The 23,480-nt window shown below is 51.3% G+C and overlaps 1 protein-coding gene and 1 long non-coding RNA gene across 5 annotated transcripts in view; one reads left to right on the top strand and one right to left on the bottom strand.

Moving 5' to 3' along the window:
• Positions 1-335: 335 nt before the first annotated feature.
• On the bottom strand, positions 336-18,643 carry LOC138067598 (uncharacterized). Its single transcript, XR_011141766.1, has 3 exons — positions 18,269-18,643; positions 680-783; positions 336-569 (listed from the first exon to the last, which is right to left on the bottom strand). It is a non-coding gene; the product is annotated as an uncharacterized lncRNA (long non-coding RNA).
• SH3BP4 (SH3 domain binding protein 4) overlaps positions 17,632-23,480 on the top strand; it is a 66,331-nt gene continuing 60,482 nt past the window's right edge. The window contains exon 1 of one of the 4 annotated variants that reach the window (XM_068947713.1): positions 17,632-17,772. The gene's annotated coding sequence lies outside the window, so the exon portion shown is untranslated. Of the gene's footprint in view, positions 17,789-23,480 lie in introns of all 4 variants that reach the window. The other 3 variants (XM_068947712.1, XM_068947719.1, XM_068947711.1) reach the window with 3 other exon arrangements.

A 23,480-nucleotide genomic window follows, 5' to 3' on the forward strand; every position in this document is an offset into this window, starting at 1 on the left:
GATTTTTCAGAGGTGCTAAGCAACCAATGATCCTTCTCCCTGGCTTTGGGGTTAGAGGTCTTCCTCTGAATAGCCCAATACCCTCAGGCTGGGACATCCCAAACTGACATCCCATCCCCAAGGAGCAGCCCTGAACACCAGGATTTTGAGAAGGGAGGCTGAAAGACTGGCAATGCGTGATGTTGCACCAGGCAGGAGAGTGAAGTCCAAGGTCTGAAATGAGGGGAGAGGGCTGCAAGCTCCATTTGACTCTGTTTTGAAGAGCTTTCATTATCCTGATATGGCACTTGGTGGTTCTCTCCACGCTGGATGTATGCCGTGGTGTTGCCATACCCCTGCTCTCAAGGTTTGTCCGTGCTGCAGGGAGCTTCTGCACTTTGCTGACAACCCAACAGACTTGGCCTGTGAGTCCTCCTTTCCTTTCGCTGGGTAAGAAATCACAAGAAACAGCCTTGAGGCCTCCCAGGGACCCAGCAACAAAATCAGAGAAACCTACTGTGAGTTTCCTGACACACCAGAGACAGGAATGATCACATGGCCAGGGAGGAACCCTTTCTAATGGCTGCGCACTGTGCAAACAAACAAACAAACAAAGAAGCATGAGGACACATTCTGCCCAAATCCATCAGCTCATTCAAAGTAATATTGCACCTAGCTGATGCAGGAAAGTCTGCCTCACCTTGGCTGCTACATGTTTTCCTCCAGTTGCTTCAATGCAGCAGTCGTTCACCTCTCGCCCTTATGATGCAGGCTTCGCTGGGCACCCAAGCTTAAAGCGCAGCCCTGGATCAGTAAAGACGACAATCAAAGTGATTCAGTAAGTTAATACTTTCCTGTTTGTCCCAGCTCCTGAAAAATAAGCAAGCAGTTTTGACTAGATAAGACTGGGGAATGTGCTTTTAGAGACGTGAAAACCTTTTGAAATGAGCATTGAAGCACATCTTTGCTTCTCTGGTCCTCCCACCCTCTGCAATTTCTTCAGGGTAGAAAACCTCATTTGATCTAAAAGTTTTGCCCTAAGAAAAGAGTTGAAGAGCAACAATCTGATGCTCAGAGCTCCATATTAGCACAGTGTTGGTTATTCTAAAAGCCAGGAAGAAATAACTCCTATAAATGCATTAGTGCTGGTTCTGTTAGTCTAGGCTGCTTTACACAAGAGCGTTTGGGATATGGCTGTCCTGGGTTAGCTTATGATTTTTAAGGCTGTGTTCCTGTGCCAGCCAAAGCCCTAGAGGATATATACCAGCAAAATCGTTTGCCAACATAGCTTGATTCAGTTACAGCCAGTCTCTCTGTCCTTCTGTCTTTCCCTGCATTGCCCTCTAAGCTCATCTTCCTGAGGGTGTTATGGACAAAACCATCCCCTTCCACCTAGGGGAACACAGCTTGCATCCAAGTTATTCTGGTCCCAGACCTTTTGTTTCTGGTTTGCATTTGCCCATCCAGACAGAGCAAAATTCAGCCCCAGGGCAGCTATGCTGACCCCAGTGAGCTTCAATCGGGGATGAGTTCGGCCCAAGATGTTTCTGTCACATAGCTATCAAAACCAATTTCCTCTAATCTGACTGACTTGAAATCCCAGTGGAGGCAATTCATCTACTGCTTGATGCTAGATATAATGGCAAATAAACACCAGAGGCAAGAAAGCCTTGCTACATGCAGCAAATCTTGTCCTGTGATGAGAGGTTATGAACCGTTCTTATCTCATCTGTTTCAGTCTTCTAATAAGAAATCCTGATCTGGCAGTGACAGCTCACTCTGAGCAGCCCATCCCTCAAGACCCTGCTGTGGGAACAGGCACTGAGGTATCCTGGGGGCAGAAGAAGGGACAATCCGCTGGGGCAGCTTTCCCTTGTGGCACGAGATTGCTGAAGGATGAAAGTCAAGAGGTCCTGGAGTTTGTAGCGCTGGGCTGAGGCTAGGGCAGCCCCACCACGGAGCGGCTGCGGGATGCTGTGTAACAGGACTTGTGTCTCTTCCAGGATCAAAGACGTGAACTCAGTATGTGTCCCCGGGTCTGGCTGCCAGCAGCTCCTTTGCCATGGCAATTTGTTTTTGCATGTCCTGGATGGAGGAGGCTGAAGGATGAGGGCGGGGGGGTGGGGGGGGGGGGATGTGCAAACGTTAAAGCCATTGTGGTTTAAACAGCAGGTATCTTATCTGCTGCTGACATGCTAGGAAGTGCCTATGTGAACATACCAGACATGGCCAGGGTCCTTCCTTCAGATGTATAACCTGCACGTCCATGCTGACTGCAGTTTGGGGCTTGGGGTGCAGCCATGGGAAACATTGGTGCATGAGCTGGTGGGGGAAAGTCCCCGTTCCCTTCATCTTCTGGTTACATTCTCTTTAACTGCTATAATTCCACTCATCAGAGCACCACAGTCCCTTGGAAACGCCTGTGTGACCATTGCACTGGACATACGGCTTCATCTCCGTGACTTGTGAGACTCCAGCCACCTCAGGCCTGTTCTGTAAACTGGGTATTTTTTTTCTATTCGCCTACAGCAGCTGCTTATCTGCTGTGTCTGCTGAGTGGAATGATTTTTCTGCTGGCTCCTAAAGAACTAACTCTTGGAAATTCAACGTTTCACTATTGGAGCCAAATCCAGGTTTCGAAATATAGAGCTAGCAACTCAGGAGCATGGTCAGGAGCAGAGGTCTCATGGGCTGAGACCTGCTGGCCTTTGGGTAGCACGACACTATTTATTTACTTATTTCATACCAGAAAGCTCTTCTCTCAAACCACTCAGCCAAAACTTCTCTGTCCGAAAGGGAACACCTTCACTCCCCATGCCGCACTGTCGAAACACAGCACACAGATCCCTCCCCCTCAGCCCAGACAGACAAGGCTATCACAGAAAATCACTCATGGAGATGAATAGATGTATCAAGTTCACATGGGACATCAGTGGCAGAAGTGGCATTTGGCCCTCGGTTCCCTGGCTGCCATCCCCGTACCGTGCCACCCTGCTGATGGTTGTCATTACGGTGGCAAGGAGAAAAAGTTGGGGGTGTAAGTGATTTCTCTTTGGGAGCACAGCAGTGAAAGTGAGATCTACTTATATCAGCCAATTGATAATAAATCACTTGGCCCTCAAGTAGAAACGGTACAAAAGCACCCTAACTTTGGAGGAGGAACAGGAGAAAAGTGCAGCTGAGCTCAGGGGTGTTTTTTCTGTGGCTGTTGTTGATTTTCCTTCAGAGGTGCTCTTGCCAATTAACTTTTCATGATATAAATTTGTTTCCCTTAACATAGCCAGTTAGAAGCGTTTTCAGATGCATTATTTAAGGCCTGAAAATAAATATTGGATGCTCAGACTGTGCTTTGTGAAAGCTCAGAGCGGTTTGCCTTCTCACTCAATTATTGATTGTGCTTTCCACCGCATTTGAGATGCTTCCACGTGCACCGGGGAAAATCCTTGGCTGTTTACTTGCTTCTTCTATTACTCATAGTCTATAAAAATTCATCCAGCAACGGATTTGGGGTTTTTATCACAGCTCTGTACATCGCCCTTGCAACAGCAGAGAATTTATTTCAGATGCCAAGGCCCCATCAATGAGCTGCCAGCCCCAGGAATTTCTAATGAAAGGCAATAAAGATGGGATGATGTAGTGAGATTTAGTTACTACAACTTTTTAATAAAAAGGGGAATGCCAGTGACGGCACAACACATTTCTAGCATGAATGGAAAAGGCGAGCATTCCACGCTTGCTAGCTGGATGAGCACGAGAAAGCTACCGAGCCCAGGTTTCTTATGCGTTCGAGATTGACTGTGTGGTCTGATTGATGCTTTTGTCATGTTAGGGACTGTTATGTTTCTCTTGGCATGGATCTTCTGATGTTTAGTAAGGTATGAGCTTTTCATGCAGTTTCTCCCTCACTGAGACACTTACAGGATCTTTCTTCTCCGCGTAGATGTCCTTTTCCATTAAATGCTGTCAGGACATACTTGTCATTGGAATCACCATGCTTGTGGCAGACTTCACTGAAATTATCCCACAGGGAGGAGAGCTGCCCCCCAGCCAGCGTGGCTTCTTGAGCCTTAATGTCAGCACACATCAGGCTAACAGCATGGAGGAGTAGTGAAAGCTAGCAGCAGTCAAATAACCAGAATTTCTGAGAGCCAGATAAGCGAGACTTGTAACAGGAGAGACGTTTCCAAGAGCTTCAGCTTTGGAAGAATGGAAATAGATTTCCAAGGGTTATTTTGGGGATGTGAACCCAGGACTGGCAGGCTCTCAGCTCCTCCAAGAGGCCAGCGCCCAAGAAATCTCTGCTCCCAGGCTCCTTGTCAGAGGATCAGCCAAAAATCTGCTGAAAGACCTAACTGGAAAGCCAGTGGAAAAGCAGTTAGCCTGGCTGTCTTGCTTGCAGCTGGATTTTCAACAGAAAAGGCACATCCGCAGGGAAGGTTTCGGTTCCCTGTGAAACACTTCTTCCCACAGAAAGCTGCTTTGACAGACACTTTTTGAGCAACAGGAGCCACAGCACCCTTGAAGACAGGTCAGAGTAAAGGATGAGTATTTTCAGAGGCAAAAATAACACAGGACCCTCCCCTCGAAAGGCAGCTGGCAACAGCTGGCCGCTGCATCCTTTGGATGAGGACAAACTCCAGGATCCTCTGTTCTCTGTTGATAAACTCTTGCTGCCCGAATGGGGATATAATTTCAGCCACAGGCTTCAACCATCAAAGCTCCCACCGGAGGCAGTTTGGATATTGGCTGTAATCCTGCAGATAGCGCTGTGTTGGTGCCCAGAGCACAAAAGTCTGGTTCTCCACGGGTTGGCCAAATATACAAAGCTGTCTGCCCTCTCGGGTCATTTTGGTGGCTGGGCTTTGGAAGAGGGAAACTATGGACAACTCGTTTCAAGAGCATTGTGCCAGGGTATTAATTTTATACCCATGCTACTTCCTGCATGGATAATTGGAGCCACAGAGCTTTCAAGTGCTATGGGTTCAAAAACCCTCATTAATAGTTCAAATGAGCTGGGAAAGGGATGCCATCAGACAGGCCCCAGATACGGCCTGACCTTTGCTGTCAGCAGGTTTGCAAAGTCCTCTTAATGCTACGGCTGACAGTCTGACCACATTGAAGTCAACAGGAGTTTTGCCATTGACTTCAAAGGGACCAACATTTTGCCCTGAGGCCTAATTCGCCAATCTGCTTTTCCCATATGACGCCAGCCAGACTCTGTGGGAGCCACAGGAAGAACCCAGTATAAAATATATCGTGCGCTAGTTCAGCTGTAAATGGCTTTCCTTTTCTTCTCCTGCTACGACTTTGGGAAAACAGTAGCCATAATCAGTGCTGGTTTTGTGCGCTTCTGCTGCGGTGGTCTGCTTTAACAACCTGAGGGGTCAGTCTTTCCTCTTCTAAGTTGAAAATAACCATGTTCTCCTGATACTTGCTAAAAGGCAAGCTCTGCTTTTGGCCTGGTGCTGTCCGACTGCTACTGGTATGCAGAAAGGCTACAGTTTCTAAAACCTATGCAAATAATCTCATTCCACTGGAAACTAAACGAGAGCCTGACACTTGCCAGCTAGAAAAGGGAAGAATCAGCCATTTCATCATCACAGAAAAGGAGCCCGAATAATGAAAAGAGAGAGGAAAAAAATGTAAACCCTGTTGTTTTCCGTTCTCCTTTACATGCTTGTAAGAAAGTAATTCAGGCTTGGCTTATACATTTATTAAACAAAAAATTCTTGTAACTTAGTTTCTCTCCAGAGCAGTCAACCAAACTGCTTGATATGCCGTGACCTTGAAACATAATGAGGCATTGAAAAGCAAGTCTAGCGGCACAGAAAGGAAGTGTGTTTCAACATGCAATAGGAGGTATTGAGGTTCAAGTAAGAAACAACCAAGTGGTTATCTCTAACAGCTCAAATCTCATCCAGGCAGAGCTTTTACAACACAGCCTTTGTTAAGAGTGCCATAAATAGTACAATATGTGGAGGGCTATGTAGAAGAGTACCTGGTATTGTGGCAGTGGAGCTGGATGCACGTCTGACATTTAACATCATTTTATAATGATATAACTTAATCATGTTGCTCTTTACCCTTGTTAGTGTGTAATAATCCCTAGGACAGGCCCTTTGGGCAGTATCTGATAGCAGTAAACATTGCAAAATGCTGTCTGTCCTGGCCATAGCAATAACCTCCTCGGGGTACTGTTACGGGGAGGGGGACAGAGGATGTATTGCCCAGGGAATAGAGGGTGTGCACCCATTTCAGGATTTAAAATACAGCCAGGGACCTGAGGGGTAGGGGAAGAGCTTCAAGCTGGCCCTGCTGGGGCAATCCCACACTGCCTGCGCCTCTGTGACCCGAGCCCTGCTCATGTGAGAAACCCGAAGGGGTTGTCGCTCGCAGCAGTGTGAGTTCAGCGTGGTGGGGAGGGTTTGGATTCAGAGGCCGGTGGCTGTGAGAGATGTCCTTGAGCTGCAGCCCCTCTGCTCAGGTTTCAGCCTCTTTAGCCTTCAGCACTGTGGAGGGATGCTTAAAGCAAGCTAAATATTAGCAATGAGGCCAAGTCTTCCCGAGGCTGCAGGCAGAACGCAGAGATCTCACTTCTTGCAGGCAGGTTGGCCACCCCCAGCCTTTAGCTTACAAAACTTAGAGAAAGGGTCCTGGCACGGATGTGAAGGAGGAAGGACAGCCCTGGAGCTTTTCAGAGGGCGTGCTGGTCTGAAGGTCTGTGTGCTCAGGTTTCCCCCATGCCACCTCCCAGTTGGATGCTCTCCCTTTTTGTTATTGTCAGTTCTGTTCCAGGTGGAAGTTCTCCAACCCTTTGAGTAGGCCCCGCGCAAACAGAAAAAAAGTAGGTATTTCCCAACAAGAGTCATGCACAGGCTAAAGAGAGAAAGGCAGCACAAGTCAAGGGAGGGAAAACGACAGGCTATCTGAATATGGCAGCAACAAATGTCACCACTTTTATCTTGGAGGCAATTTTAGGTAGCTGGGGCTAGAGCCCTTTAAAGGTTGCAGAGAGGCCAGGGAAGATAGGGGGAAAAGAGCTACATGGGGTGCTATACAGGAGCCCACAGAGAGAGATGGTTTGGGTGAAGGTTTTAGCAAGGATATTTCTTCTATGCAGCCTGATGTAGAGTAGCCAGAATTAAAAAAAGAAAAAGGATTGCGATTCTACAACATCCAATATTGCAGGGCCCTGAGCGCTCTCCAGGTCCTGGGCAGACTGTGCTTGGCAGCTTCCCAAACGGAACCTCACAGAGCCACTTCTGGGTCATACAGAAGGCTTTCAGATGTCAGAGGAAGAGTGAAATCAAGGTTCTGCTCCCACCTGGGCATTAACATCCCGCAATGCTTTTCTGAACAAGATGGGTAAGAAACCCTATGTCCTGTTTGAAACTCTCCTAACTTTTTCAAACTTTAGCAAGGGAAGGCTTTGCAGTTCTTTGGTCCTGACACGAGTGCTTGGGTCATCCTGACCACAGAGCCACCCCTTTGGAGACAGCTTCGAGCACTGCTTTGCTTAGGAAGCTTATGATCTTCACTGCCTCAACCGGCAAACTACAGCCAACATGACCAGTAGATAGATTGTATTAGCGTATCATTAGATTAGGAGCAGAAATGCAGATCTTCAGATGATGTAGACTGTAAGCTATATCTGACTCAAATTATAAAACACTTAGGATGAATGCAAGTTTTCAGAGCAGTCTACTGGGAAGATTTCCTCCTAGAGAGATTTTCAGCAGGAAGTCCTTGGGATCAGAGCTTTGGTTCTTCTGCTGCAGAAAGCCTCTAGCCTTGCCTGAAGTATCATCTGGCATGACGCTTTGGAGGAAAGCCAAGGGAACAGCATTTTCTTCCTAGCTAAGAAGTGTTTTCTGTTCAGCAGACAGTGTGACCTGAACTGAGTCATGCAGGGACTAGAGTACATCACTGGAAAGGAATTTTGCATTGTGGGCTCAAAAAGGATGCTAAGAGGAGTTTGGGAAATAACATCTCTTCTTGATGGGGCAGCTGCCTTCACGTTAATAGAGTTACTATCTGCACAGTCCTTAGCATTCATGAGATGCTATACAATGCGAAATCAGATGATCAGCATCTCAAGCTGAGCGAGCAACCGCTGGCTGAAAAATATCCTGAATTATGGACAGGCTGGCAAATTTTAGCACTGTGGCCTGGCTCATGTGCAAAATGGGAATAATGCCTTCCCATCTGATACAGTTGCTTTGGAAATGTGGTCACTCAGATTTCAGCCCTAGCAAAAATGCCCAGTAGAAAATGATAATTGCCAGGGTTTGGAAGGTATTCAGTAAACAACACCCAATGACTACAGATGGAAAAAGGAGGAGGAGAAGAACAGATGCCCCTTCATGTGAGGACAATCCCTCTTGCATACAGAGTGGGGGCAGCAGAAAAATATAGTGTACAGGAGCGGATTTGAAGAGTGCTAACAGATCATATATGCAAAGGCAGGGGAATTAAATTTGCTGTGGTGCTCCTGGCTGTTCCTAGCTTCGTGTGCTCAGCTTCACTCTCTAGTCAGGGCACTTTTAATTTGGTTTCAGCGGTACCATCTCTCACAAGCCGCACAACGGGAAGTGCAGGAGCACCCAGAGCACTGCAGGGGTGTTCGGCAGCACAGGGCTCTGTTAAGTGCTGTGTTGTTTGCGCCGTTCAGTCCTCAGCGCTCTGTGTTTGCTTTGGAAAGACACTATTGCTATAAATCATCGTCATACATCTTCCGACTGCCACTGTGACATGGCTGATCCAGCATGTGCTCAGGCAGGTCTTGTTCCAGCCCTTGCTACTGCATGTCTTGCGGCTCTAATTTCTTCAAGATTTCTGGGCTAATTCTTCACTCTCATTTTTATGCGCCTATAAAGCCCTCGGAATTCTTATTTTTCCTTTATCTTTTGACACCCAAACACTCTGTGATGGGGATAGCAGATAATCAAAGGTGTTAATACTTTTATCCTCTCTTTATCTCAGCAGGCTCGCAACCAGTTCCCTGGCATAAATTCGGAGAAAACACTGCTTCCATTGGGTTCACCCTGTACTTATATAGAGTGCATTTAGCCCTTGAGTTTGAATCTGGCGGTTCAAACTGCTAGTTTGCACTAGAAATGAGCCTGATGGTTGTAACACAGCATCTTCTGAATGCATGCCCCTGTCCCAAAACCCACTGCATGATTTCTGCTGCCATACAGGGTGAGAAGACCTGGGAAGGGCTTGGCAGAGTGCTGAGGACTAGCCCAGCAGGGCCTGGCTGCGGAAGGATGCTCAGGACAGGCGGCAGTGCCGAGTCACGAGGGAGTGAGTTATCCACAGATGCTCGGTTCGAACATTCAGAGGTTTACTTCTGCTCCCTCTTGGCCTTTGGTGACAGCCCGACAGCTGCAGCTGTCATGCTTTGAGGACACTCCAGAAGCCTCTTCGTGGAAAGGGAGCTGCTGCGTCATTTGGGACTGGCTGCAGACTGCAATTGAGGTGGATCAGAAGGGGCTTTTCAGCAGGAGATGCCCCAGCCCACTAGTTTTGCTCCTGCGGCTCCATGCAGCACACACCCCTTGGTGAGGCTGCAGAGGGCATGCAGCCTTTCTCACTGCAAGGACAATCCGCAACATCACAATGACCTCCTGCAACGTAAGTCACCACTTACGTTCTGCTGCTGCTTCGCAGAGAGACGAAGCAGATGTCCAAAGTGAGTGAGGTAGACGAGTGACCTTGATGATTAGCTTTTGGGCCAGAAGGAAATCAGCCTGTTTATTCTGAACCCCAGAGGGAGGTTGAGATGCCCTAGAAAGGAAACCATGTCTTTGCTATTAGTTATTAGTACAAGGTGTTTAAAAGGATATATGCTGCTGGCCAGAGAGTGGCAGGGGGCTATGCTGGCTGTCTCGCCGTTCCTACCCCTCTCGGTGGCTCAGGCAGCACTGCCTTTCACCAGGAGACAATTTCAAAGCCCTGCTGCTCTTCTGGGAAGGCCCCTTGGCCACAGTGGCAGTTCTCCAGCCACGGGTGGCTAGCTACGGTCTCCATCCCAGCAAGCGTCCCACTCCCAACGTGGGACGGAGGTGACAGCCGACGGATAGAGGCGAGCTTGCTGCGGAGCCAGACGGGCGTGATCCAGCGATGCTCGCTAGCTGGCACACAGTCTGCTGCCAGCCACAGCAAAGTGGTCCTATCTGCCTGGGACTTCACCCTGCTTGCATCAGGGTGGAAAAAACTGTGGGCAGCCTTTCTGACAGATCATCACATTAAGTGGCACTAATGATGTGAAACAGCTGCTCCCAACACAAGCAAGTACAATCATCAATTCAATTAACTACATTGATTAATACAGGAGCTCAGCAAACTTCATAAATGAGGCTGCCTGTCTCGTAACATGTGAAATTACTGTGCCTTACACTGGTAAGACGAGGCTGAAACAGGTACCCATTTTATCTTGCTGCTGCCTGAAAGGCGGAGGGGATCGGACAGTGACTCGACAGAAGGAAATAAATTATTGACGTGTCACTCCACTGCACAGTTAAAATAGCTCTTGCTCCCCATTGCTTTTCCCTAGAGAAGATCCAGCGCTCTTCAGACATATCAGGGGGAAATTCAAGGGTCGGTGGACAAAACCGGTGGAGAAAGGGCTGCTTTGAACCTCTGAAGGACACTCTGAAGGACAGTGCAGGAGAACGTTGTGCTGAAGACCAAAGCCCTCTTTAGCAGCAAGACAGGACTTCCTGCCCCTCTGACTCCTTTCTGCAAGCACTGGCCCTGATCCAGACCCACAGAAATCCTCCAGGGCCTTTTCACTCACTGCAGCAGGCCTCAGCTGCAAATCCCATAATCCAGCTGAATTTGTAATTTATCTGGGGGCACACAGGATGTAGGTTTGAGACCACTTCCAGCCTCACAAGCTCATTTTCAGGTTCACAATACATTGACATGATGCATTTTTAATTGTGCCCTTCTGTATGCCTTGTGTGCTATGCAAGGATATGCTTCCACTCAGAGAGCCATCGTAGACAGCAGCGATTGCACCTTTCCCATTAGCTCGGCTCTTTCTTCCTTAACTACGATAAAATGGACTAATCTTGGTGGTTAGTTTTAGATCTGTCATTGAGCCCTGGCGTTTTTTGCAGTTTCCGTCATTCTGTTGCCAGGAGAATATCCATCATGAACAAAAGCTATTTTATTTTGTGCAATTGGACTCAGGGAAGAAAAAAAACTTGGTATGGGAAACCGCAGCATTAACTCATAGATAGCGGTTGCTCCATTGCAATCAGCCCTTCAGTTCAGCCAGCCAGTGGGAATTGTGAACAGCAATTACGAGGGGATTGCTTCCTTTGGAGTGGAAGGGAGACAAAGAAAACTCAAAAGTGCTGTTTACTGGAAACAGTTGGTTTAAAAAAGTAATTCGCCACACCTAATATCCTTCCACAAGGAGGGAGGCTGTGGAGATACGTGTGTATTCACTGGGTTACGATGGCAAACAGTTTCCAAAAAGCAGACTGCGCTGCCTGTCCTTCTCCGCTGGAAAGAGGGAGCCAGCAGGGACGGGACAGGTCGAAGCCACGCCATTTAATGCACGTCAGGGAGGCTGGCGCGTGGGACGGTGGCAAGAGCAGCGCGAGGCCACTGTAAAACCGAGGGCAGCGGCTGGAGGGGAGGGACGCTGCGGATTTTGCCCTAGGTGCCAGAGAAGCTGCAGGGCCCTCCTCAGGTCCGGGGCTTCGTTCACGTAGCGGCCGGCCGGGGTGGGGGACTGAGTGTTTGCTGGGCTTGGCAATGCGACAGGGAAAAATTTCTCTCTGAGCTGCAGACGTGCCCTGTGTTATCGGTGACTGAGGTGCCGGCTTGGAAACTGCTCAGCTGGGCTTCCTGTGGCATGCAGACCCCAGCCACGAGCCTCGGCAGCAGTCCCACTTCGCTCTCGCCTCCGGAGCCTTGTTTTCTTTTGTGCGTTCACTCACGCAGTCGACGTCACGCAGCCAAAGAAATTGAAGCTGTTCAGGAAGCCCTGTCATTTGCTTTGCATGCTTCCTCGTGAGGCTTTAAAAAAATTACCTGCGTTATTCGTAGGAAATGATCGTTCCCGGCTCGGTGTTTTAACTGCAACTTGCAGAGGCCACGGCGGGGGCCCGCACGGCTTGGGCGAGCGCGGACCGAGGCAAGGAGCTTCACATGAAGGGAGGGAGGCAGCGCTTGGCGAGTCGCTGGGCTGGCCCGCAAGCCCACTGCGCGCAGCCACGAAACCGGGCTTCTCTAGCTCACGCTCCCCCTGCAAGGCTCTTCCCCCCACTCTGGCAGCTCAAGGAGCATCATCCCAAGTGTATTAAGGGAGGGGATACGCGTTTGCTCCCCTGCTCCAGTGCAATGATCACCCAGGCTAACATTTCCACAGGCTTTGGGGACATTGTGCCAGGAGTATCAAGGAAGAGCAAAACAAGAAAACAGGTTTACCAAGGTAGCGTAGGCAATTATTGCTTTCCCCTTCAGCCATCATAATGGATGGAGAGCTTGCTTAATATTGCAGTGCATGGCTCAGGAAGGAACGGGAAAACTCCTCCAAACTCCAGCTACAAAAACAAACAGTATAAATGCACGTTCGCCGCAGAAACTTCTGTCACAGGAGCACATTTGTTCTGCTTTCATTACAGCTCAGCATAATCTAATTCAGAAAATGAAGCAGAAAAACCCATTTGGGGGAGTTTGACAGAAGGAAGATGATGCTTTGTGTGCCCATTTGAAATACACTGAGAATTATTTATTAGGAACTTTTGTGGGCAATTGCTTTTTAAATGAGATCAAGCCTGCAGGAAAGTTATACACACACAATAAATCTTCTCGGAATCATTCATTTAGTTTACACCAGTCATAAAACCAAGCGCCCTAAGCAAAGAGCGTTTGGACAAATCCCTGTTAAGCGCAGACTGTGTCAGCGATGCTCCAGAGCTCCTCTGCTCGCCGGCTTTGCTCCCTGCCATCAGGACGCTGCAGGAAAGTGCCCCCGCTCCCATCAGAGCCAGCAATAGCTTTGCCCACCATTTCCATGGGAGCGTTATCTGTCTTGGTAAGGCACGAACCGAAGAGGGACAGCTTAAACACCCAGCTGCCAAGGGGCTCATCTCACTTACCTGGGCAATCGTCAGTCATCGCGGCAGTAATTCATTTGCGCAAAAGGGGGGGAATCAGCCTGGAAGAACTTGCACCAGAGAGTTTGTAGGGTTTTCTGTACTAACGAAGCACTATGAAACATATGTTGGCAGCAAGGCGCTTTCTACAGCACCAGAAAACATATGTATCACGATGCAGGCAAAGGGATGTGTTGGGCTCCTCCCAAAATCCAAGAATAAGGGGAAATGTGCTCCCTCGATACCCTCCAGCGCATAGCAACAGGCTACAACAAATCTAGGCCTTAGTGGGAATTTTGACACTCCCACTGAAGGCCAGGATTTTATGGGAGGCTTAGATCCACCAATACTTGGCAAACACTCCCGTCTGTAAGGTCTGAAGAGCCGACCGTTAGCAATACTCGCTCAACAAGCCACTGCTTCGACTGGAAGAGCCTCCTTCTGCGCCTTCAGCCCAAATCTCTGAATTCGGCTCTCGCTGACGCCAAGGGGAGTCCTGCTTTTGCTAAGTTCAGTGGTCCACTTGCCCTTTGGACTTTGTTGCAGTGTAACATGTTTCAGGCAAGTAGATGCTGAGTTTCTAGCTGCGATGTCAAAGCTAGCATCGCAACCCAAAGCAAAGATGAGTCCTTCTTTTTCCAAAAGAGCCAGATACACTCTTGTAGCTGAGTCACAGGTACGTCCTGGACCAGCCCTTTTCCTAAGTAATAATTAGGCAAACTAAGACAATTCAGTTCATAAGGTGCTTTTGCAAAGTGCCTGAGAAACACCATAGGGAAATAGACAGAGAAAGTCCTAAATGAACTTTAACATGGAGTTCCTCCAAGATTATTTCCAGTGTTGTATAAAAGCCTGAGCTCGTTCGGGCATCCTGTTCAGATCTAATTGCTCACCAGTATCACTTCCTGAGCAGTTCCTGAGAGGGGAAGCATGAGTGACATATTTCCAAAGGTGAAATAGCCTCCCCGCAGCGGAGAACAGCGCTGGTTGCAGAGCAGGGGACAGAGGCAGGAGGCCAGCGCAACCCATACTGGTGCCTGCTCAAAGGGTGCTGGGGTGGGAGCCTCTTCTTCCATACCCGTGAACTTTGGAGCCTGAGACAGCCCAGATCTTGGTTTCTTTCTTTTGTGGCTATTTTTCCAGCAACACTGCTCTCGCTGAACAACTCCCTTAGCTCTCAGCGTTGCCTTTCAAACAAACTCTACCCGCGGCCCATGCGAAGGCATTTGAGCAAGTTCAGCAGCACAGGACGTAGCCGCATCTCAGCGCATTAGCAGTTCCCCTCCAGCAATGAGACCAGAAGCAGAGGCAACCCACAGCTCGGTGAGCGACGGCCCAGCGGCCTGCAGGGCTGAAGGACCAAGCCCCATGGCCTGCCATTGCTCTGAGCTTCATTTGGGTGCTGAGAAACACTTTCTGAGGGGTCTCCAGAGACTGTGATGAGCACACCTACTCTAGGATTTTTAATAAGGAGGCTTTTCGTAATCGCGCAGCTGGTGGGTGGCATAGCCTGGAGTTGAACTCACCCTCCCGATTCCCAAGCTCTGCCGGGACCTTCCCAACGAGCAACGTGTTTAAGCTAGATCCTGGGCTCTCACCAATTTTGCCATATTTTTATAAGAAAGGGCAGGGCAGGAAGGTTAGAGGAAGCTGGAAAAGGAGGGCAAAGCAGGTCTTGCGGCTAACGTAAAAGGGATCAGCTCAGTTCTCCACAGAGGTATTTGAGTTGCTAAGGAGGACACCCTGGCTACAGTGGGATATTGGGAGAGCAACCACAGGCAACAAGAGAGTCTCGGAGCAGCACCACCTGGATAGACAAACCGTACCAAGCGTCAGAAACCTGTACGGACGAGAAAGCATGCCAAGGTGCACGCCAATTCTCCATTTTTCTGATCCATGTGGAATGAAAGCAGATCACTTAAAATAGCTCTGCTCAGCCGGGCTGGGCAGCGGTCTTTGTGCATGAACTGCTGATTTTAAATGAAGTGGACAGCTTCAAGTTAATTCAAGTTTTACATTTGACCTCTTGGAGATTTGCGTTTACCACAGAAAGATCACATGGCTGATGAGCTGAAACTCATCATACACCTCCTCGTTCCCAGAAGCCAGCTTGTCTGGAAAAGCACTTTTGCCCTCAAACCCACTCAATGCACCTTTTATCTCCAGCCTGAGTAGGTCTGGAGATCTCCACAGTCTCCTCTCAGTGACTTCTCAGGAGCATTGTCAGCCTTCAGCTATTTAGTAAATTATGGATCGAACTGGGGTTTGGAAGGCCGAGAAAATCAGTAAATTAAAGCTTTGCTGGGGAATATAGAGGAAGGAGTGATTTGCCCTTGACATGGTCTAATTGATATAAAGAATGACTTAAGAGGAAAGCAGGGCAATCAACTTTGTTATACATCAGCTGGTTGGGATCAGGATTGTTTCGGTAAGTAGATTTGATACTTGTGCAATTCCAAAGGAAAAAATAAAATTATGAGGCAAGCACTTTTGGACTTTAAAGTATCAGACAGATACTAAGTCAGATTAATTAAGAGAGTACAACGCTTCGGTATCACCAATGTGTAAATGCAAATAAAGTTACGTTACTCTACAGAATATGGGTCTGGTGCATGATGGTGTTGGGTATACCATATGCAGCTAATTAATACCTATGTAAACCAGCTAGCACACTGAGAGAAAGTGGGCTAAATAATGATGTTTTGGAGCAGTTCCCCACGACGATGTTGTGACGGCTGTCCTCCATCGCTTGTGCAATGCCCTGGTGGCACGAGGTGGCAGCAGTAAAAGCAGCTAGGCGTGCTTGGGCCGTCTTTCTCTGCAGATACAGCTCCGGACGATAGCTTTGTACGTGCGAGACTGGCAGAAGAGGCCAACGAGGTTAATAAACCAGCAGCTTAAAGAAGGCTGTTAATGGGAATGTCACAAAGCAGGGGCAGAAGCAGAGGTAAGGAAACTGGCATCGGCGGGACAGAAACATCTGGGTCTGGCTCTCCGAAACTTTGCGCAAAGGTGGAAATCAGAGCAGCCCCCACCCCGGGAGCGTGTGGGTATGCCCCAAGCACCCGCCGCGAGCCCAGAGAGCAGCAGCCGGTCCCAGGCAGCTCCCTCAGCAGAGCTCAGCCTTGCCCTCTGCAGCAACCCACCAGCTGCAAGCGCTGCCGCAAACATTGCCGCCGACAAGCTAGATCAAAATGCCCCATTTCAATTAGAGAACCGGGCTATCCAGCTCCGGGGAGCTCGCCTTTGATAAACCCAAACCTACCAAAACAATGCAACATAAATTAGCTCTTAAGGTAGCTTTGAAGTGGCTGTACAGCTCGTTTAATTTGCAGCCGACGCGTCAGAAACGACTGGTCAAGGCAGAGAAGTGAGGCTGCAAAGCTGCTCCGGGTGGCTTCTCAGGGGCGCTTTGGGAGCGGGCTGGGCGACCGGAGGAGCGCGCCCGCCGCAGGTCCGGCCGCGGCCTGGCTTTCACCTCGCCCCAGCGAACGCACGGTGCGCTCTTGCAGCGCCCTAAGTTTGGGCGCCGCAGGAGCCAGTGCCGGGAAGAGGAAATTTAATCACCGCACTGAGCAGGAACGCAATTAAACCCAGGGAGAAACAAGGGGGAGGTAGGAAGAGCGGCGGTGCTCCGGCTGGAGTCCGCCTGCCTTCCTCCGCGCGGCCCCGGGTGCAACGCTCCCCACCTGCTTCGGGGCTCCTCGTTGCGCTGCCGCTTCCCTTCCGTAAACCCCGCAGCATCCTCCTGCCCTTTTTGGACGTTAGGACTTAATTTGCTTTTCTATTCGTTAGGCTTCGGGAGCCAAACGAATACGAGCGTGAGCTGGACTCGGCCTTTTCCCCGCCGCGGCAGGCCTGTGCAGAAAGGGGGATGCCCGCACCCGCCCGCCGCGGCGCTGCCCCCGGCCCACGCAGGAACGCTTGGTGCAAGGGCTGCGCCGCGCATGGGGGGGGGGCAACGTCCCCCCCCGCCCGCCCCCCACCGCGCATGCTGTTCTCCGTGAAGACACCCCTCGGCACAAGGATGTTCCTGCCTGCTTCCTTTGCGCCAGGACTCCCCTTTGCGCCCCTGCCCGCTGCGCGCTGCTTCTTTGGTGCAAAGATGCTCCTCTACCTCCCTCCCTCCCAGGGCAGTGCTTCGTGCGACGACCCCCCCTCGGCCCAGCGGCACCACTCCCTCCCCTCTTGCCCTAGGATTTCTTGGCACGAGGGCGCTGAATTTTTTGCTCTTTTTCTTTTTTTTTTTTTTTTGCTCTTTTTTTGGCTCTTTTTTGCTTTTTTTTGCTCTTTTTTGCCTTTTTTGCTCTTTTTTTGCTCTTTTTATTGCTCTTTTTTGCTCCTTTTTTGCTTTTTTTGCTCTTTTTTTGCTTTTTTTTTGCTTTTTTTTTTTTTGCTCTTTTTTTTTTTTCCGGCTCTTTTTTCGCACGAGGCGGGCGCGCCCGGCGCCAGCACCCGTGCCGCGCTCCCCCCGCCTCCCCTGCCTCCCTCCCCCCTCCCAGCGCGGGGCTCAGCCCCGTGACGTCAGCGGCGGGGCGGGGCGGCGCGCGGCTCCGTGCCCGGCCGGCCGGGGAAGCGCGAGCCGCGACCTGCCGCCGAGCCGCCGCCGCCGCCGCGCAGCGCAGCAGCAGCAGCAGCAGCAGCAGCAGCAGCAGCAGCAGCAGCAGCAGCGCAGGTAAAAGCGCCGCCGGGCTCCGGCGGGATGTTCAGCGCGGCGAGGGCGGATCCGGCCCCGGGGCGGCGCCGCCGCCGCCGCGAAGGAAAAGTTTGCGGCGGGGCAGAAACCCCGCTCGGCCCCGCGGGGTGGGGTGGGTGGAGGGGGGGGACGGACGGACCCCCTTGCCCCGCACGGGGGGGTCACGGGCTCTCCGCAGAAGCGGCGCGCTCCGCCTCTCGCCGTAGGGGCTGCAGCTGACCCCTGGGGCCTGTGGGACCGTGCCGCTCGCCGGGCTCCCGGGGGTCGGGCTACCGGCCGTGCTTTTGAAGCGGTCCCCGGCGATCCCGAGCCCTCTGCGGGAACGTCTTCGTTAACGTTTTCTCCCCTTTGTTCGCTCCGAGCTTGGTGCCCCGGGGAGATACCGCAAGCGGGAGACACCGCTTGGCGCAAGCGGTGCAAGCGCTGGCGGAGGCGCGGCGGCATGTCGCGTCCGTCGGCCCCGGGGGTTACTGACCTTAGCGGGTGCGGCGAAGAGCCCTTCGCTCTTGCCGGGCTTCGGGTAGGGGCGAGACGGAGAGGAGGTGGCGTGCCGCCGCACGGGCTGTGCTGCCGGCGACGCGCAGCCAGCGTGGGCTTTGCTGGTGAGCCCGGCGCATGGGGGATGTGAGGGATTTTCCCCCGAGAGAGGGAGGGCGATGCCTCCGGCAGGGAGTCGTTTGTGGCCGTCGCTGTGCAGATCAGGCTGCTGTTAGCGTTTGTCAGAGGAAGAAGTTTTTCGCGAGGAAACACCGATTTGCACCTTCCCATCCGGGGCCTCTCGCGTATCGCCCTGCCGAGCCAAACTTCCCTCGTGAGGGGTTAACGTGCTCACCGCCAGCTTAGCTACAGCCATCGGAAAGAGGGTAGGTGTGACTTTGAAAATCAAGTGTTGGAAGAGCCCAAGGTGAAAAACACGGGCTGAGCTGGCAGTGGAGCAGCACTTTCTCCCGAAGGACCCCGCTACAGCCCTAGGCCCTCTCGGCGAGCCGGGGAGGCAGCAGGCTGAGCGGATAGCCGTACCCACATCCCGTGGGCAGGTTAGTGCCGGCGCTTGCTGCAGGTGGCTTTTGTCAGTAGGGTTGAGGAAGGGGTGCTCCATGCACTTCTCCGAAGCTTTGGACTGCAAAGGCAGGACTTGACCGTGTTTATCTGCAGCTACCAGCTGCCAGTGCTTCGACTGTGGCGAATGCGCGAGAGACTTTATCTCCTTTGCATGCCGATCCGATGTTTGCCTTGTGACGGTGAGCGTGGGTGAGCGGGTCTTCAAACGCATGCGATGGGAAAGCGGGCATGTGTGACAGCCCAGGAGCGCAGGTCTCCAGTGCTGTGGGGCTCCTGCAAACACCTAACCCTCTCTGCAAAACGCCTCCAGGACCAGGGGTGTGACGGTGGCATCACGAGGCGCCGCCTTCGCAGCGGGATAGCTTGTAGCCTGGCGATGCAGCAGGAGAGGACGACTCGCGCAGAAGACGTTTTGTGCAGAGAGATGTGAACGGGTGATGCGGGCAATGTGTCGCGGCCTTAGCCTTTGATACCGGCGTACCCCTTCTGGGCAGCAGATGCTGTCGGTAATTACTTTGGGCTTCCTGGTGCCTCGCTCTTGGGAGCTGCCCCGCTGTGTTACGCTGCTACCAGTCCGAGGTGTACTGGCTCCATGAGATGGAGCCTTGCTCTATGCCCGGTTCTGGTGAAAAAGCGGAATAAAGCTGTTGAAGAGTACGTGCCTTGGCCCTGAGCTGTTTGGAAACAGCAAGGCTGCCCTGGCTTTGTTGAGCTAGTCTGAAGCAGGTCAAGATCTAGCCGTGAACTGACTGTGGATGCTCTTCCTCCCTTGTGCTCGGCATACCCATGATGCCAGATGTGGTGTCCTTTTAGTCGTCCGGGGAGCATGGGCAGCTCAGCATTATTTACAGCTGGAGCAAGGGCTCCTTCGGTATGAGCAGGACAGCGGAGACTGCGACGGACGCTCGGGTGCTGTTTTGTGTATTCGGTTAACCCCTGGGTCTGTTGCAGGGAGGCTGCTATCGTGTGTGTGTATTTTGTCAGTTTCAATTGCGGAGCCTGTCTTATCTGTAAAGGTATGCGGATATAGCGGTGTGCAAATGGCTAGTGTAGCATCCGTGCTCTGACAGTCGCCAGAAAGGGATGCTTAGGAGGAGTATAAGAATAGACTAAGCGTATATGATTCCCGTGGTGCCCCCCTCCCCTTCCTCCCCGCAGCCTCTGAACACATGCAGCTCAGGGAAAACTTCTTGTCCTGCCTCAAGGACTTCCCCAGCTCAGTGCAATGTTAAGTCAGGACCCTCATCCTTTTCGTTTAGAGACCCTGGCCTCCTTCGCAGCAATGGTGAAGCGAGGTGGTTGCCTTGTTTCCGTGAGCTCCCTTGAGCTGTGATTGAGCTGATCACTTTATGCTGATGGGGCTGGCCCAGATTTTGCACTGTGGAAGTGCAAATAGTTGCTTTTTGAATCTGCCTTTCCTATCTCCAAGTTGTTTCTGGCTAATGCTACCTGAGATTTGCAGTAATCAAGTTATGGCAGACGATAATTTGAGCAGTACCGGTCTGTATTTTCAGTAGAAGTCAAAGGGAGGTGTGTGTCCTGTAGACAGCTTCCGTGTCTAGATGGAAAAACATCCTTATCCACTCTGGAAGAAGGGCTTGTCCTCTGTTTCCTAGTGCCTACCTGCTAATGCAGCAGCATGGTGCTAACGTTTACCAAAAAAAAACCCCTGGTACTGAGAATAATACGCTTCTGCAATGTCTTGTAAATTCTGAGTCTGGCCGTGATCTGATTTTGTGTACAGCTCTTAACCTCCTTGCCTCCCCAAGTCTGATGAAGGACGGAAAGCAAAAGGCGGGATCGCAGACACGGCTGAGTCAGCATGCTGGGCAAGGAGAGCAGAAGGGTGGTGATGTTGCCTGGGAGCTGTTGGGTCAGCGTGAGGAGAGCGACACAGTGCCGTTTCTTCGCAGGTCAGTCCCCTGCTAGCGAGTGAAACTGCAAGCCATTAGCTCTGAAACGGCTGTGAGATGCCGCTCTTGACAGGGGCGCTGATCAACAGCACGCTGAGCGTGGTTGAACAGGTTGGTAGTGCGGGAGTAACTTCAGGAGCTGTAAACAGAAGAGTTGATGACCCTCAGCTCTCGGCGTGGTGAGTTTAACCTCTGCCTGGGCTGGGCCCTTGCAGCAGGTCAGCAGCGCGGGTACGTTGGTACCGAAGCCTTGCACAGGTGCCCTCATGCACAGTTTTAGATGGGGCTCTGCTTGCTTTTGGCCTTTGCATCAGTTAGGTCCCTGGCACTTTGCGCAGGCTTGCTGCGGAGGGCTGTGTCCCTGTGCGACTGCTGCTGGCTGGCGGCTCCCCATCTCCCCAGCGGCACGGGGAAGGCGGGTAGCTTGCCCTGCCTGGTGGCACCGGCAGCGCTTCGACCGCCGTGCTGTGCTGTCTGGCCCCCGCTGGGCGCGAGAGTGAGGGGGTTTGGTCGTCTGTGGTCTCAGCCTTGCTGCTTGCAGCTGGTGACATGGGAAAGGGGCTGCTGGCTTTTGAGCGATGAAGCAGCTCTGCTGAATGCAGACTGCTGCCTGGAGGAGCTGGTGACTGAGTGCCCAGTGGGAAGTTTGCCACCGGCGATGTTGGCTTTCCAGAAAAACTCTTGAGTGGGCCATAAAAGAAACCGTATTCTTTAAAAATAGAAGCATCATTACTTTTAATCAAATAACCATCAGTGTGGTGCCTCACAGAGCAATTGCAACCGTTCCTTGACTGTGCTTGACATTGTAATTACATTTTCGTTTTAATGAGGAGACGACTATTTGTGAAACAAAATATTTATTTTAACCTGCTGGGGTTGTGCAGGAGAGCTGGTATCTATGTCAAGGAGGTGGTTTAGAAACTGTTGTTGTTTTTTTTTAATAAGAAAAACATTTAAATACAGCAAGAAGCTTTTCATCACGGAAGCCTGTCTGCGCAGAGGAAACTAGCAGCTGCGGAGGTCAGGGTATAAAGTGAGATTTGCATGCTGCTTATTATTTTAAAGAGGTCTGAAAGTTGCATTGCATTCTGGTTTGGTGGGTAGATTTGTGAAGGCGACTGCCCTTGAAATAAAGAGAGCAACAAATGCAGGCGCGATCTCGCCTCTGAGTCTCTCGCCTTAGGGTTGGCACCTGTATTTCCCTAACCTTTTCCAAATTTATTCTGAAAAAAAACTGAGCTTTGCAAACTGCTCCGCATGTTCCCCGAGGGATATTTAGGATACTGGGGTGGGTTTCCGGCCGGTCAAGTTTCGCTGTCCCCGCCAAGAGCGTGCTTTGGGTTATGTGTGTGAGCAAGCTCGCAGTGCTTACTGAAACATTACTCAGCACAGGGCAGCCCTTGCTCTGCGTTGCTGTCCTGCGTTGCCCTCCCGGGAGGGCATTTGATCCCCTGGCAGCGTGACCGGGTGGAGGGGCGCAGCAAGGGTCCCTTGCCGAGCCGAGCGCTGGCGGTCTCGTGTGTTGGCTCTAGGTGGTGATTCTTGAAGTAGTTTTGTGCCTGAATATTGGCTTCCCCAGCGATCAGCAAAGAGTAGAATTGGTCGGCAGGGGAAAGGTACTCAGGTTTATTAAGCACGAGAAACATTCCCAGGCTTCGTTGGCGGCTTCAGCAATCTGTCGGGCATGTTTCGCTGCCTCCCAAATGGGGAGCTCGCTCCTTATGTCGCTGCTGTACCCGATGCCCTTTGCCAGGCTGAGGGGTTAACTGTAGCGGGCCCTTGTGTGCACTTACAAGGGAGAGCCTGATCTGGAAGATGGATGATTGCAGAAAGCAAGTCGCAGGAAGGCTTTTATCCGGAGACTTGTGAGGCTGAAGAGCTGGGAGTACCGGCCAGGGCCGCTGGCTGTTCCCTGCCCTCGGCAGGGTGCTGCGTCCCCTCTTTGCTTCCCGAGAGGTCTCTGCCGCCAGGGCCAGCTGCTGGACCTACTGTAGGCTGCTTCCTACAACTTATAAAATGAGACTTCAGCTTAAAAAGGGCTAAAGAAATCTCCTTCGTGTCATGTGCGTTCTGGCGTGTTCCTGACCGCCACGTGAGCGGGGATGCTTTGTTTTATCTGCCGGCGCTGCGGTTTGCCAGCCACCGTTCGCTTATCCGTTGCGCGCAAGGGCAGAGTGAACAATCGCTGCATTAACCCTCCTACCGGGCCAGCGTTTGGGCACAGGACCCTCGTTGTTAGAGGGCATCAAAGGCGCTGTGCCAGCCTGGGCTAGGACAGAGAGCGCCCGGACAGCGCTCCCGGCACCGCGGACGCGGCTTAGAAGAAGACGGCGGAGCGGTGACAGAAAACCTGAGGCACGTCAAGGGGCAGTGGGAGGGCTGTTTCTCCCCCGGCGCTCCTCGCGGAGGCGATGGCTCTGATCTGTGTCCCGGAAAGACCTGAAGGGTTGGTACAGGGATGCAAGGACAACCTTGCTTCTAATTAGTAAGCTGCAGGGTTTATTAATTTCAGAAGTGTAAATTGCAGCCTGAGTGCGCTCAGTGGCCATAAATAATGCATTAAAAAATAAAATAAAATAAAAAGGCACTTGCAGGACCTGTAACTTTCTTTGGCTAAGAACTTCAGTGGGCATATGCCTGTCCTGACAAGCCCCTTTCCTTCCAGCGCAGAGACTTGGCTTTCTACACAAGGCCAAGAGAATTGCTTCCAGC

Source organism: Struthio camelus, chromosome 6 (assembly GCF_040807025.1).
Source record: "Struthio camelus isolate bStrCam1 chromosome 6, bStrCam1.hap1, whole genome shotgun sequence".
NCBI classification, from domain to species: Eukaryota; Metazoa; Chordata; class Aves; order Struthioniformes; family Struthionidae; genus Struthio; species Struthio camelus.